The sequence below is a fragment of the Musa acuminata genome, chromosome BXJ2-3, assembly GCF_036884655.1.
Source record: "Musa acuminata AAA Group cultivar baxijiao chromosome BXJ2-3, Cavendish_Baxijiao_AAA, whole genome shotgun sequence".
Classification (NCBI taxonomy): Eukaryota; Viridiplantae; Streptophyta; class Magnoliopsida; order Zingiberales; family Musaceae; genus Musa; species Musa acuminata.
Genome location: NC_088340.1, coordinates 16,861,191 through 16,878,278, shown reverse-complemented (window position 1 = coordinate 16,878,278; position 17,088 = coordinate 16,861,191).

Here is a 17,088-nt window from a genome sequence, read left to right as displayed (position 1 = left end):
TTTTGTACTAAGACATGCTCTTTCTTTAAGATATTTAACTTCTTACTAATAGTTCTACATTCATCAAATAATTCATGAAAAGTGATAGAGAGTTCTTCAAAAGATAAATCTTCATTAATTAAATCACATACCTCTTCTCCTAAAGCCATTAACGCGAAGTTTGCCTCCTCTTTGTTGCTAGCTTCTTCACTTTCGAAATCACTTGAATCGTCCCAAGTTGCTTTTAGAGCTTTCTTCTTCTTCGGTTGCTTCTTCTTGGCTTGGGGGCATTCATTTTTGAAATGCCCCGGCTTCTTGCATTCATAGCATATCACTTGGTCCTTTTTATATTCAAGTCTGTTTTTGGTGTTATTTTTAAATTTGTCCTTTCTTAAAAATTTTTTAAATTTTTGAGTCAAAAGTGCAATGTCATTTTCACTGTCCTTATCACTTGATGTTCCTTTCAAGTGATCTTCTTGTGATGTGAGTGCCATATCCTTCCTATTCTTTGGAAGGGGATTTTCGAGCTCGTCATGATCTTGACATGTCATTTTGTAGGTCATTAGAGACCCAATTAGTTCTTCAAGAGGGAATGTTTTAAGGTCCTTGGCCTCTTGAATGGCCATAACTTTTGGATCCCAACTTTTAGGAAGGGATCTTAAGATTTTATTTACTAGTTCAAAGTTAGAAAAATCTTTACCAAGAGCTTTGAGTCCATTGATGACATCCGTGAAACGGGTGTACATGTCTCCGATGGACTCACTTCGTTTCATTCAGAAAAGTTCATAAGAGTGCACAAGGATGTTGATTTGGACTCTTTCACTTAGCTAGTGCCTTCATAAGTGACCTCAAGAATTCTCCAAATATCAAAAGCCGAATCATAAATTGAAACACGATTAAACTCATTTTTGTCTAGTGCACAAAACAAGGCATTCATAGCCCTTGCGTTTAAAGCAAAAACCTTCTTCTACGATTCATTCCATTCGCTCATCGGAAGAGAAGATTTTTGAAATCCGTTTTCGACAATAGTCTAAAGCTCGAAATCCATGGAAATGAGGAAGATCCTCATACGAGTCTTCCAATACATGTAGTCCGACCCATTAAACATAGGTGGACGTGTGATAGAATGACCCTCATGCATGTCGGAGTAAGCCATCTCTCTTGGGTATTAAACCAAATATGAGAGTGAGCCTCGCTCTGATACCAATTGTTAGGATCGGAGGGGCACTAAAAGCGAGGGTGAATTAGTGCAGCGGATTAAAACTTGTAAGTTCGAAAATGATTCCATAAAATGTAAGGAGATTTCACTTTGATTGTAACTTGAGTAAAGTAAAAACCAGAAACTTGTTGTTGTGTAGATAATGATTGCAGAAACGTAAGTACTCACACATTTAATGAACACGTCAATTTAAAGTGGTTCGGTTAAATGACCTACATCCACTTGCGAAGCCTTCTTCAATGAGGCTCCCAACTTCCACTAGCAAATCTCTTTGAAGATGAAGGACAAATATCCCTCTTACAACCTTTTACAAGTGGTTCACACTCTTACAATTTTTGAAGAGGAAGACGGAAGTGAACACTCAAGCAATTTAAGATACGACTTGCTAAAGACTTTTCTAAGACTTTTATTTCAATCTATTGCTTTCACAAAAGTTGTAATCTCAACTAAGAATTGAGGGATATTTATAGGACCTAAGAGGATTCAAATTTAGGCTCCAAATTTTAAATTCTCTTGGGTTTCCGAGGCTGGCGGTGCCATCGCCTGTTAGTATCTAACACTAACAGTGTATTGGCGGTGCCACCACCGGACCTCTCGGGTGCTGGGCGGTGCTACCGCTCAGTCCAGCGGTGCCACTACTTAGTTCTCGGGTTCTGGGCGGTGCCACCACCTACACTATTTCAGCTCACTGGTTGGGCTCCAAACTTGGCCCAAACTAGTCCGAACTCGGGCCCAATTGGCCCCTACTTGGGTTATAGGATTAACACATAATCCTAACCCTAATTAACATACTAACTATGAATTTAAAGACATTTCCTATGCTATTACAAAGTCCATAAGTCAAGACTTCTTCCAATGAGCTTCCGGCGAACTTCCGATGGTCTTCCGATAAACTCTCAGAAAACATTCTGCGGACTCCCAGCAGGCTCCTAGACTTCACGATTTGATCTTGGTGAGTTCTAACGAGCTTCTTCCACAAGCTACGATCTTTCTCGGTGAGCTCTGCGAACTTCCGATGTACCTTCCGGCGAGCTTCCGAAAACCCTTCGGCAAGCTCCCTACTCATTTTCGACTAGTTCCGGCAACATTCCCGATGAATCTTCGGACTCTCAAACGTCCATCGAACTTGACTCTGGTATCCTTGCTTTATGTTTTCAGGCTATCATAGTTAATCTTGCATACTTAACTTCAATAATATGGATTAGATCAATTAACCCATCAATTGATTTCATCATCAAAATCCAAGATTCAACATAACACTCAAAGAGAAATAGATCTTTTCAGCTTTCAAGATGGTCGCTCTCTCATTTATCCTTCCATGTTCAATGGGATGGACTACACATATTAGAAAACTCAAATGAGAGTTTTCTTGCTTTCGTTGAATCTTGATTTATGGAATATAATCGAATTTGGTTTACAAAAGTCTTCTCTTCCAATGAATGATTGGAATGAGTTAGAGAAGAAGACTTTCTTTTTAAATGCAAAGGCCATGAATGCCATATTTTACGCTTTAGACAAAATGAATTCAATCAGGTTTTTACTTGCGAAATGGCTTTCGATATTTGGCACACTCTTGAAATCACACACAAAGGCACTAGTAGAGTTAAAGATTCAAAGATTAATATTTTAATGCATGATTTTGAGTTGTTTCAAATGGATCCAAGTGAAACTATTGGAGACATGTACACCCGTTTTACGGATGTCATCAATAGTCTAGAAGCTCTTGGGAAAAGTTTTTCGAACCTTGAACTTGTGAACAAAATTTTATGATCTCTTTCTAAAACTTGGGATCCTAAAGTAACAGCCATTCAAGAGGCCAAAGATTTGAATAATTTTTCGATCGAAGAACTTATCGGGTCTTTGATGACCTACAAAATGACCAATGTGGCATATGACGAACTTAAGAATAACCTTCCAAAGAATAAGAAGGATTTTGCACTTAGAATAAAAGAAGACCACTCGAGTGAAAGCTCAAGTGATAGTGAACTTGAACCTCTCACAATAAAGATTAAAAAGTTTTTAAAACAAGAATCGAAAATCAAAAATAAACTTAAAAAAAATGCAACTACTTGCTATGAACGCAAGAAGAAGAAAGCACTTTGGGATGAAACGAGTACCTCCGAAGAAGAGGAGTAAACCAATAAAGACGAAACAACAAACTTCGCTTTGGTGACTCTCAGCAATGAGGTAAAATACTCAAACGAAACCCTTTTAGTTTATTTTAAAATTACTTGATGCATTTCATATGTTGTTTTCAAATTAGTATATAAAATGCAAAATATAAATAAATAAACAAAAGGGGATCATGCTTTTCTTTTTCTAACTAATTTTGAAAATGATAATGATAATTGCATGTTTTATGAAAATATAACAAAATGTTAATCTAATGCTTGTAGACCTAGTAAGATTAATCTTATGTATGTGTTTAAGAAGCATGAATGTGTATCATAATGATTTTTATTGATCTTGATGATTTCTATGATTTTTCTTGCACTTTCGATTTTAAACTATGATGTATGGTTTTTATATGAAAAACTTGAGCATCCTAATATGAAATCAATCACACAAAATGAAACACATAAAAAGAAAATTGTATTATCATTGGAATCAAAATGATAAACCAAATCGCTTGTTTAAAGAAGCCTTATGTTTAATGTGTTATAGTTTTTATCATGATGAGGAAATTTGTTTTTTGGTTTAAATAATGATATATGCTTCGATTCGGCATAAATGAAAAAGGCATGCTTCTATCAAACAAACAACTTAAAATGAAACAACAAAAAGGGAATGCATTTTGAAAATAAATGTTTGTATCATATTTGATGATTTTACATTTTTTAAACTATGCATAATGAGTTGAAACAATAATGGTTTGAATGCATGAATCGATAATTTTTTTTGTCACATGAATCATGATTCCTTCACTTGATACTCTAAATTTTTTTATGATTCATGAAAAATTAAGACATTATGTATAAATCAAATTCTCGTGTGAATCTATCTACGTTGCCTTCATTGAATTTTCTGAAAAGTGATTTTGATTATCATTTTAATTATTTAAAAGGAGATTTGTCGAAATGATTCATGGAATTTTAGATTCATGACTTGATCTTTCATTTGTTTATGAGATGGTTGAAATCTTTGCACCTTTGAATTCTTCTCTTCTCCTTTCAATTTTTGAAATTATGCATGTTATATGTTGAAGATTTGAAATTATGTTTTGATATCATACATACCCAAGAAATATTGATTTGGCAAATTGAATGAGTTGAAAATGAATGATGATTTTTCTCTCGATTATAACTTGTGATATTTCTTATATGAATCATCATCTTGATTTCTCGATATTTGATATCATCATAATGTGAAATATTTATGATTTGGAATGACGCATGCAATACTTATCATAATGTGAAATTTTATTATGATGATATGATGTATTGCATATGATGTGAATCATGATTAAAATTGCTTTGACTTGAATTCAATTTGAATTCAAGGTTTATCTCAATTATGGCATATTGCAATAAGAATGATAGTTTATCTTTATCATAATTTAAAAATTGATATAAAGGGAAATAAATTGCAACATTGTTTTATTATTCCCCTCTTTTTGCCAATGACAATGGGGGAGAAAGATTTGCTAGTATGCACATCTTAAAAAAGAAAGATTTGCAAGCTTGCACTATTCAAGAAGATACAAAAACATGCTAGCTTGCTCATCTAAAAAGAGTAGCAAAGATTACTAACTTTATATTTCGAAAGCAAAAGTTGTTTTCTTGAACATCTCAAATATTGCTAGCTTATATTTTTTTAATGATATAAAAATTTGCTAGGTTGCATGATGTAGAACTTGCTATCTTGAACATCACTAAGAATTGTGTTAGGACTCTAGCTAGGAGAGTCCTAATTGAGAGGGACATTCTGTTAGGACTCTAGCTAGGAGAGTCCTAATTGAGAAGGATATTCTATTAGGACTCTAGCTAGGAGAGTCCTAATTGAGAGGGACATTCATGTAAGAGGTTTTTTCTTAGAGAAGAATTAGGAGTTGTAAGGGAATAGGAGTCTTGAGTAGGAGTCCTATTAGGAGTTGGTTAGAAGTAAGAGTTTTAAGTATGAGTCCTATTATGAGTTAGGGTTTAGAAGCCCTATAAATAGTCATGTATTCCTCCTCTTTTGTGAAGCAATAGATGAATCTTTTCTGCAGCCTTTGAGCAGCAACTTGGAGGGAGGAACCCCTAAAAAGTTCCAAGGAGGCCGATCCCCTAAAGAGATCAACCCCAAGTTTAGAATCTGCAAGGGTTCTACCACCTGGTATCAGAGCAGCGTTCTTGGCATCTCGCTGCACTTCCACTGCCATCCATCAGCCCTCCACAACTGCCCAAAGCAATTCCCACAATTGCTTAAAAGATCGTCGCCAAATTCCACCGTCATCTCCACCACCGCAGATCATCCTTTGATCTCCCTGTGAATTGCAATAGGTTCTGGTTTCCTACCTTACTGCTGCTGCAATTTAGTTATCCCTATTCGAAAATCCAAAAAAAAAAAAAAAAAATTTCGTTCCTATATTGCTGCAAATTTCATCGTAAGTTGCTGAAATTTTTCGACGAGAATTCTGCTATCGCAACTTACACCAATTTTCTTGCTGTTACTGCCGAAATTTTCTTGATTAAATTAGACATCCTTGCTATCATATAAACTGAGATATTTCTGTCAATTCCCTCCTCAAATCTCTCAAATTTTTTATGGAGATTTCATCGAGAAACCGCTGTTTCTTCGACGTTAATTCTGCTCTTACAAGACAACACAATTCTGCAGCAAACTTTCACTGATTTCTATCAAACCTATATATGCCTTTAACCCGTCAACAAAAGAGAGATCTTAACATCATAGATTTGGAGTCATATACTATGGCATATGAGGAGGCAATCAATGCTAAATTTGAAGCCTTTGAGGCACGAATGGAGGATAAGATTCGGACTCTCCTTACCGAATTTGGTTTGGGCCGACCACCAAGCCCGAAGAAATCACATCAAGGAGAGAGCTCTAATCAATCAAATCATGCCCAAAGAGATGACTTCCAAGGGAGGGGAGGTTCTATGACCGACCCCAACTATTCGCGCATGAGAGTGGACTTCCCTAGATGGGAAGAAGGAGACCCAATTAGTTGGATCTCGCGCGCAGAGCGATATTTTCGTTACCATAAAACTGCGGATGCATCCATGGTGGAAATTGCAGCTATACATCTTGAAGGGGATGCCATACAATGGTTTGACTGGTTTGAACATACTTATGGAGCCCTTTCATGGCGACAATTCAAAGAAAGACTACTGATCCGCTTCGGACCAACTTATTACGAGAACATTGACGGACAACTAGCAAAGATCTGACAAACCACCACCATTCAGGAGTACCAAACCAGGTTTGAAAGATTATCTAATCAAACTCGTGATTGGTCTGAAAAACAACTATTGGGGACCTTTATTGAGGGCTTAAAGCCGGAGATCCGGGGAGAAGTTAAGGCGCGACAACCATACACACTTATGGCAGCCATCTCTTTCGCACGACTTCAAGAAGAGCGATTGAACCATGAAGCCCGGAGGACTAGGATCACTCCACGACCTACAATAGTAAAGCCCTCAGCCCCCCCTACTATCAACCGAGTCCCTGCACCGAAAAGGTTAACAAGAGAAGAACTTCGGGAGCGATCTGCGAAGGGGTTATGTTGGCATTGCGACGAGCCGTGGAGCCGCGAGCATCGCTGTAAAAAAGGTAGACTTCTTATGATTGAACCAGTAGAAGAAGAGGTCATTGAATATCTAGAAGAGAGCCTTGAATATGAAGAAGAAGATATGGAAGAAGAGTCACAGCCGACCGACATTACGGTACACGCACTAGCCAGCTACTCAAATCCGCAAACGATAAAAGTTGGAGGCCTTCTCAAACAACAGCCGATCACTGTTCGCATCGACACGGGTAGCACTAATAACTTTCTGAATAGTAAGGTTGCTGCTCGGATGGCACTGCATATTGAAGGTTGCAGCAAGTTCGATGTAAAGGTTGCCGACGGCAGAATCCTAAAGTGCGACCAAAGATGCCCGCAGGTGAAACTATTACTACAAGACCAAGAAATTATCACCGATTTCTTCCTCCTACCAATCGATGACTATGAGGCAGTGCTTGGTATAGAATGGCTGACTACACTTGGTGATGTCTCTTGGAACTTTTCTAAATTAATTATGAAATTCTACTGTAAAGGCAAACAGATCATCCTACGCGGGAAGCGCGGAAGCAACGTTACCACTATTTCGACCCAACGAATGGAGAAAGTTTTACACAAAGTAAATGGTGGCTTTTTGATGCACCTCCAGCAGCAACCAGAGGGGAAGAAAATAGAAATTGAAGATCAAAATCTTGCCCAATTGCTTACTAAATTTGTTGACATATTTGCTGAACCGTGCGGTCTTCCTCCTTCTCGGCACTATGACCATCGAATTCCAATCCTTCCGGGCAAGCCACCAGCGAACACTCGACCGTACCGATATCCTCACCTCTAGAAAGATGAAATTGAAAAGATCGTAAAGGAGATGCTTAAAACAGGGGTGATTCGGCCAAGTTGCAACCCCTATTCCTCACCGGTGCTACTTGTACGCAAGAAGGACGGAACTTGGCAGATGTGCATCGACTACCGAGCTTTAAATGGCATCACCGTCAAGGACAAGTACCCAATACCAGTGGTGGATGAACTTCTTGATGAATTGAAAGGAGCTCGAGTCTTCACGAAGTTGGACCTCCGATCCGGTTACCACCAAATTCGGGTATGTGACGATGACATTCCAAAAACTGCATTTCGCACACATGATGGCCATTATTTATTCTTGGTAATGCCTTTTGGACTCACTAATGCTCCTTCAACCTTTCAAAGTCTCATGAACGATATTTTTCGGAGCTTTCTTCGTAAATTTGTGCTAGTATTTTTCGATGATATTCTCATTTACAGCCATTCTCTTGAGACTCACTTTCAGCATTTACGGATTATTTTGACGATCCTTCGGGAGAGTACTCTTCTTGTTAAGCAACCAAAGTGCAGCTTTCTCCAGCAAAAACTAGAGTACCTTGGGCATATAATATCAGAAGAAGGAGCGGCGGTAGACCCAACAAAAATTGAGGCAATGCAAGGCTGGCCGAAACCTACAAACGTGAAATTACTGTGGGGGTTCCTTGGACTAACGGGCTACTACTAAAAATTTGTTAAAGACTATGGGAAGATCAGTGCACCACTCACTTCTTTACTGAAAAAAGATGCTTTCCAATGGTCAGACAAAGCCTATGTTGCCTTCGACAAACTTAAAGCAGCCATGACAACGACGCCGGTGCTTGCGCTACCAGATTTCAATAGACCCTTCATCATTGAGGCCGATGCATCTGGAGTCAGAATTGGAGCCGTTCTCATGCAAAATGGTCGACCACTCGCATACACTAGCAAGGCATTATCTCCCTCCCATCAAAACATGTCAGTATATGATAAGGAGTTGCTTGCCATTGTACACGCAGTAACGAGGTGGAGACCCTACCTGATCGGCCGGCGATTTCAAATTAAAACTGACCATAAAAGCCTTAAGTATTTTTTGGAGCAAAAGATATCATCCCCTGAGCAGCAAAAATGGGTAACCAAACTTCTTGGATTTGATTATGAAATTATTTACAAAAAGGGGAAAGAAAACGTTGTTGCAGATGAACTCTCACGACTACTTGAACAAGTTAAGGTTTCAGCCATCTCCCTTCCTACCACCGGTCTCCTCGAGGATATTAGGGAAGAATGGAAGAAGGATCCAGAGATCAGCAAGATCATAAAAAAATTGTAGGATGATCCAAGTGCAATAGCCCACTACACTTGGGATTCGAGGGATCTACGCTACAAAGGTCGCATTGTGCTTATACCTGACTCCCCTTGCATCGCAATCATCTTGCATGAAATGCACTCCATACCTTCAGCAGGGCACTCTGGATTCCTAAGAACCTACAAAAGAGTGAAGCAAAATTTTTATTGGAGAGGGATGAAAAAAATTATTGCTGAATATGTGGCACAATGTGATGCATGTCAACAGCACAAGGGTGAAACTGTGGCAAATCCAGGGAAGTTACAACCACTACCCATACCAGACTTAGTATAGACTGACATCTCCATGGACTTCATTGAAGGGCTGCCATCTTCCAAAGGTAAAAGCACGATTCTCGTGGTGGTTGATGGACTTACGAAATATGCTCATTTTTGTGTTGTGAGAAATCCCTACACTGCTGCTAGTATTGCCCAGATTTTCATAGAAAATATTGTTAAACTGCATGGGATGCCAAGGTCCATCGTAAGTGATCGTGACAGGATCTTCACTAGTAAATTTTGGACCGAGTTATTTCAATTACAAGGCACCAAACTCAAGATGAGCACAGCGTATCATCCACAAACTGACGGCCAAACAGAGGTGGTAAATAGGTGCTTAGAGACGTACCTCCGGTGTTTCGCTAGCGACCGACCAAAAGAGTGGGCGAAATGGCTTCCCTGGGCCGAATGGTGGTATAATACTACATATCATTCATCTACAAAATGTGCCCCTTATGAAGCATTGTATGGTCGACCAGCACCTATGATTCCAAAGTATGTAATTGGCTCGGCCAAGGTAGATCAGGTTGACCAAGAATTGTTTGATAGGGATAAACTCTTACAACTGTTAAAAGATATTCTCTCTACCGCTCAAGCCAGAATGAAGCAGCAAGCCGACACACGACGAAGTGAAAGAGAATTTTCAGTGGGAGATTGGGTTTATCTTCGCCTACAACCATACAAGCAACTCTCTATCAATACTCGAGCCTCCATGAAGCTAGCCCCACGTTTTTATGGGCCCTATCAGATCACAGAGCGTATTAGAGCCGTGGCATACAGACTTAAATTACCTGAGGATGCCAAAATTCATCCTGTCTTCCACGTATCATGCCTAAAGCCCAAGTTGGGAGAACACGAGTCACCCTAGATACAACTGCCCAACACAACTGAGGATGGAGTTATTCAAGCCCAACCACAAGCCATCCTCGATCGCAGGATCGTGATGCGTCGCCGACATCCCTCTACTGAAGTACTAGTGCATTGGAATAATCTGCCACTTGAAGACGTCACATGGGAACCATATGAGGAGCTGAAGACCTGGTTCCCTGAGTTCATGGAATCTCAGCCTTGAGGACAAGGCTGATTTGAAGAGGGCGGTTCTGTTAGGACTCTAGCTAGGAGAGTCCTAATTGAGAGGGACATTCTGTTAGGACTCTAGCTAGGAGAATCCTAATTGAGAAGGACATTCTATTAGGACTCTAGCTAGGAGAGTCCTAATTGAGAGGGACATTCATGTAAGAGGTTTTTTCTTAGAGAAGAATTAGGAGTTGTAAGGGAATAGGAGTCTTGAGTAGGAGTCCTATTAGGAGTTGGTTAGAAGTAAGAGTTTTAAGTATGAGTCCTATTAGGAGTTAGGGTTTAGAAGCCCTATAAATAGTCATGTATTCCTCCTCTTTTATGAAGCAATAGATGAATCTTTTCTGCAGCCTTTGAGCAGCAAATTGGAGGGAGGAACCCCTAAAAAGTTCCAAGGAGGCCGATCCCCTAAAGAGATAAACCCCAAGTTTAGAATCTGCAAGGGTTCTACCAAATTGCTAGCTTGAAATCTCAAGAGAAGCAAAGGTGCTATCTTGCCTATCTCAAGAGGCAAAACATGCTAACTTGCACATCTAGCAAAATTTATAAACTTGCAAAACTCAAAATTATTGCTAGCTTGCATGATGATAAAACTTGAGATTATACTTATAATGCAAAGATTTTAAACTTGCTAAATGTACTTCTCCTTTTTGTTGATGACAAAGGGGGAGAAGTTATGATAATAATCATGCATGGAATTATGTATTGTAAATTTAATTTTGCATGATTTTATGATGACGTGTTGCTTGGACTCAAAATTAAAGTTGCTTTGATTTGAATTCAGATTGAATTCAACGTTATATCAATATGACATATTGATAGGGGAAGTTAAGGTTAACTCCATCATCAATTGGTTGTCATCATAAAAAAGGGGGAGATTGTTGAATCTCATATTTTGATGATGAAACCAATTGATAGTGTTTGTGATCTAATATGTGTTTAAGTGATGCAGGGCTAACGTCAATCAGAAAAGGCAAATTGATTAAAGTAGGAGGAATCAGACGTTGGGCCTGAGTAAACATGTCAAAAGATTGGACATCAGCCAAGAGGAACGGTCGATGTATTGGTATAAGGTGTCGGGCTGTGAATTCGAGTATCGGGCCAAGAAGATCGGACATTACGCCAAAATGACCAGATGTTGCGAAAAGAAAACATATTGATTGGGCAATACACCGAAGTAGAGGACGATGTACTGAAGGATCAGACGAAGCACCGGAAGAACCAATGACATGCCGAACTATTGAATCTCGGATTTTGATGATGAAGTCAATTGTCATTTGTTATCTAATCCATATATTGAGATAAGTGTGCAGGATTAACTACGATGGAAGAAAGACATGCAGTAGGAGTTGCGTCGGAGTCAAGACTATGATCACGTTGGGAGTTCGAGAGTTCGACGGAAGTCCGGACAATCGTTTGAAGTTCTATGGGAACAAATCCGAGAAGTCCAAGAGCTTGCCAAAGAAGCTCGTCTGAACTCGCCAAGTGGATCATCACAAGTCCAGGAGTTTGCCAGAAGTCCGCCGGAGCATCGCCGAAGGTTCGTCGGATGTTCGCCGGAAGTTCGCCGGAAGCTCGCCGGAAGAAGCGATTGACGCACCGAAGTAAGTTATAGTAAATGTCTTAAGAAATGTCATAGTTAGCATGTAGATTAAGTTAAGAATGGGAGGTGATACCATTAACTTAATCTGAGGGCAATTGGGCCCTTGATAGACCCAAATTGGGTCGAATGGATTAACCCATTCGGACCAGAATTCCTACCAGGCGGTGACACCGCTAGGGTCGACGGTGGCACCACCCAGGAGGCAGTCTCCGAGCAAGACTTGGTGGTGCAACCGCCCTAGTCAGGTAGTGGCACCGCCTTGGCTCAATCTCCGAGCGAGACTGGGCGGTGCAACCACCCCTAACAGGCGGTGGAACGGCCTGAGATCGGTCTCCGAGCTCTACTAGGCAGTGCAACCACCCCTATCAAGCGGTGGCACCACCCAGAGGCTCAGTCTCCAAGCTGACAAGCAGTTGTACCACCCCAGTCAGGAGGTGGTACCGCCAGGGACCTCGAAAATCCGAGAAAATATATTTTTGAGCTCCAAATTTAAATCAGTTTGGGGCCTATATATACCTCACCCTTTCTTGCATGAAAGTGCACCAAAAGCTTGATCTTACCCTATGATTTTAGAGCTAAAAAGTGTTATAAAGTCTAGAAGTTCTCCTCCCTCTTTTCTTCCAAGTTTTGATCTTTCAAGAGAGGAGAGAAAAGTTTGTATGGGTTGTCTCCTAAGCCCGTCAAAAGGAGTGAAACTGTAAAAGGGTGGTTGGCCTTCGCCTATTGAAGGAAGGCCTCTAGTGGACGTTAGTGACCTCGTTGGTGGAGGAAGCCAAAAGTGGATGTAGATCAAGATTGACCGAACCACTCTAAATCTCGGTTTGCATTTACTTTGAGCATCTTATCTTTATTGCAAACCTCCTCAGTAGCTTATTGCCTTCTGCTCAATTACGAACGTGTTTCTTAGTTAAGTATTTTCCGAATCGGTGTTATGACGGAAATCAGTTTTATCGTACGAACATCATATTTCAGTTTGCGCTTACATTCTGATTTCTATCTTAACTGCAAATTGCCTTCCTTACTTTACTTCAAATACGTTTCCGTAAGCTTTCAAAGTTATTATCTACACGAAACGACTTTTACGTCGGAATCGGATTTCAACGTACGAACGCAGTTTTAATCATCGAAAGTTTTCCACTGCACTAATTCACCACCCCCCCCCCCTCTTAGTGCTCTTGATCCTAACAATTGGTATCATAGCGGGGTTAACTCTCAAACGGATTAAAACCCAAGAGAGATGTCATACGCCGGAAACCAAGAGGGCCACTCTATTACACGTCCGCCCATGTTCAATGGGATGGACTACACCTATTGGAAGACCCGAATGAGGATCTTCCTTATTTCAATGGATTTTGAACTTTAGAATCTTGTCGAAAATGGATTTTCGAAGTCTTCTCTTCCAATAATCAATTGGAATGAATTGGAGAAGAAGACTTTCGCTTTTAATACAAAGGCTATGAATGCCTTATTTTGTATGCTTGATAAAAATGAGTTCAATCGTATTTCGATTTGTGAAACTACGTTTGATATTTGGCATACACTCGAAGTGACTCACGAAGGTACAAGTAGAGTGAAAGAGTCAAAAATCAATCTTTTGATACATTCTTTTGAACTTTTCTGAATCAAACCGAGTGAGACTATTGACGACATGTACACCCGTTTCACAGATATCGTCAATGGTCTAAATGGACTCGGCAAAAGTTTTTCGGATTTTGAGCTCGTAAATAAGATTCTAAGATCCCTTCCTAAGAGTTGGGACCCTAAAGTCACTGCTATTCAAGAGGCTAAAGATTTAAACAACTTCCCTCTTGAAGAACTAATCGGGTTTTTAATGACCTATGAAATGACATGCAAGGCTCATGAAGAGCAAGAAGACATCCTTCCAAAGAACAAGAAGGATATGACACTTAGAACTTTAGATGACCACTTGAGAGAAAACTCAAGTGATGAGGACGGTGATGATGACTTGGCACTTCTAACAAGAAAATTCAAAAAATTCATTAAGAGAAACAAGTTTAAAAGTGACACAAAAAATAAACATGAACCCAAAAAGGACCAAGTTATTTGCTACGAGTGCAAAAAGCTGGGACACTACAAAAGTGATTGTCCCTAAGCCAAGAAGAGAATATTAAAGAAGAAGGCGCTCAAAGCAACGTGGGATGACTCGAGCATGTTCGAAGAAGAGGATGTTAGGACTCTAGCTAGGAGAGTCCTAATTGAGAGGGACATTCATGTAAAACATACCTAAGCTGACTCTTATTAAAGAGGAGAAGAGGCCGGCTAGGGTTAGGAGGTTGTTTCTTAGAGAAGAATTAGGAGTTGTAAGGGAATAGGAGTCTTAAATAGGAGTCCTATTAGGAGTTGGTTAGAAGAGTCTTGAGTAGGAATCCTATTAGGAGTTAGAGTTTAGAAGCCCTATAAATAGCCATGTATTTCTCCTCTTTTCATAAGCAATAGATGAATCTTTTCTGCAGCCTTTGAGCAACAACTTGGAGGGAGGAACCCCTATAGAGTTCCAAGGAGGCCGATCCCCTAAAGAGATCAACCCCAAGTTTAGAATCTGCAAGGGTTCTAATACCTGGTATCAGAGCAGCATTCTTGGCATCTCGCTTCCCTTCCACAGCCATCCATCAACCCTCCACAACCGCCCAAAGCAATTCCCACAATTGCTTAAAAGATCATCGCCAAATTCCACCGTCATCTCCACCACCGCAGATCATCCTTTGATCTCCCCATGAATTGCAAAAGATTCTGGTTTCCTACCTTACTGCTACTGCAATTTAGTTAACCCTATTCGAAAATCCAAAAAAAAAAAAGAAAAAAAAATTCGTTCCTATATTGCTGTAAATTTTCATCGTAAGTTGCTAAAATTTTTCGACGAGAATTCTGCTATCGCAACTTACACTAATTTTCTTGTTGTTATTGCCAAAATTTTCTTGATTAAATTGGACATCCTTGCTGTCATATAAACTGAAATATTGCTGTCAATTCCCTCCTCAAATCTCTCAAATTTTTTGTGGAGATTTCATCGAGAAACCGCTATTTCTTCAACGATAATTCTGCTCTTACAATACAACACAATTCTGCAGCAAACTTTCACTGATTTCTATCAAAACATTGCTACCATCTACCATAGATCTAAAACTTTCATCCACAGCCCTAAAACTCCACCAAACCACACCCTCAAACTGCACCCAAAGTAGCCACAAAACAAGCCTAAACCGCAGCCTACATCTACCAATCCACCAACCCTTTCGACCATTACTTCTCTCAACCTATATATGCCTTTAACCCGTGAACAAAAGATAGATCTTAACATCACAGATTTGGAGGCATATATGATGGCATCTGAGGAGGCAATCAATGCTAAATTCGAAGCCTTCGAGGCACGAATGGAGGATAAGATTCGAACTCTCTTTACCGAATTCAGTTTGGGCCGACCACCAAGCCCGAAAAAGTCACATCAAAGAGAGAGCTCTAACCAATCGCATCAAACCCAAAGAGATGACTTCCAAGAAAGGGGAGATGCTATGGCCGACCCCAACTATTCATGCATGAGAGTGGACTTCCCTAGATGGGAAGAAGGAGACCCAATTGATTGGATCTCGCACGCAAAGCGATATTTTCGGTACCATAAAACTACGAACGCATCCATGGTGGAAATTACAGCTATACATCTTGAAGGGGATGCCATATAGTGGTTTGACTAGTTTAAACATACTTATGGAGTCCTTTTATGGTGACAATTCAAAGAAGGACTACTGATCCGCTTTAGACCAACCGATTACGAGAACATTGACGGACAACTAGCAAAGATCCGACAAACCTCCACCATTCAGGAGTACCAAACCAGGTTTGAAAGGTTATCTAATCAAACTCATGATTGGTCTAAAAAATAACTATTGGGGACCTTCATTGAGGGCTTGAAGCCGGAGATCCGGGGAGAAGTTAAAGCGCGACAACCATACACGCTTATGACAGCCATCTCTTTCGCACGACTTCAAGAGGAACGATTGAACCATGAAGCTCGGAGGATTAGGATCACTCCTCGACCTACAATACTGAAGCCCTCAGCCCCCTCTACTATCAACCGAGTCCCTACACCAAAAAGGTTGACAAGAGAAGAACTTCGGGAGCGATCTGCGAAGGGGTTACGTTGGCATTGCGATGAGCCATGGAGCCGCGAGCATCGCTGTAAAAAAGGTAGACTTCTTATGATTGAACCAGTAGAAGAATAGGTCATTGAACATCTAGAAGAGAGCCTTGAACATGAAGAAGAAGATATGGAAGAAGAGCAATAGCCGACCGACGTTACGGTACACGCACTAGCCGGCTACTCAATCCTGCAAACGATGAAAGTTGAAGGCCTTCTCAAACAACAGCCGATCACTGTTCTCGTCGACACGGGCAGCACTAATAACTTCCTAAATAGTAAGGTTGCTGCTCAGATGGCACTGCATATTGAAGGTTGCAGCAAGTTCGATGTAAAGGTTGCCGACGGTAGAATCCTAAAGTGCGACCAAAGATGCCCGCAAGTGAAACTATTACTGCAAGACCAAGAAATTATCACCGATTTCTTCCTCCTACCAATTGATGACTATGAGGCCGTGCTTGGCATAAAATGGCTGACTACACTAGGTGATGTCTCTTGGAACTTTTCTAAATTAATTATGAAATTCTACTGTAAGGGCAAACAAATCATCCTACGCGGGAAGCGTGGAAGCAATGTAACCACCGTTTCGACCCAACGAATGGAGAAAGTTTTGCACAAGGTAAATGGTGGCTTTTTTATGCATATCCAGCCACAACCAGAAGAGAAGAAAATAGAAATTGAAGATCAAAATCTTGCCCAATTGCTTACTGAATTTGCCGACATATTTGCTGAACCGCGTGGTCTTCCTCCTTCTCGGCAACATGACCATCGAATTCCAATCCTTTCGGGCAAGCCACCAGCGAACACTCGACCGTACCGATATCCTCACCTCCAAAAAGATGAAATTGAAAAGATCGTAAAGGAGATGCTTGAAACAGGGGTGATTCGACCAAGTTGCA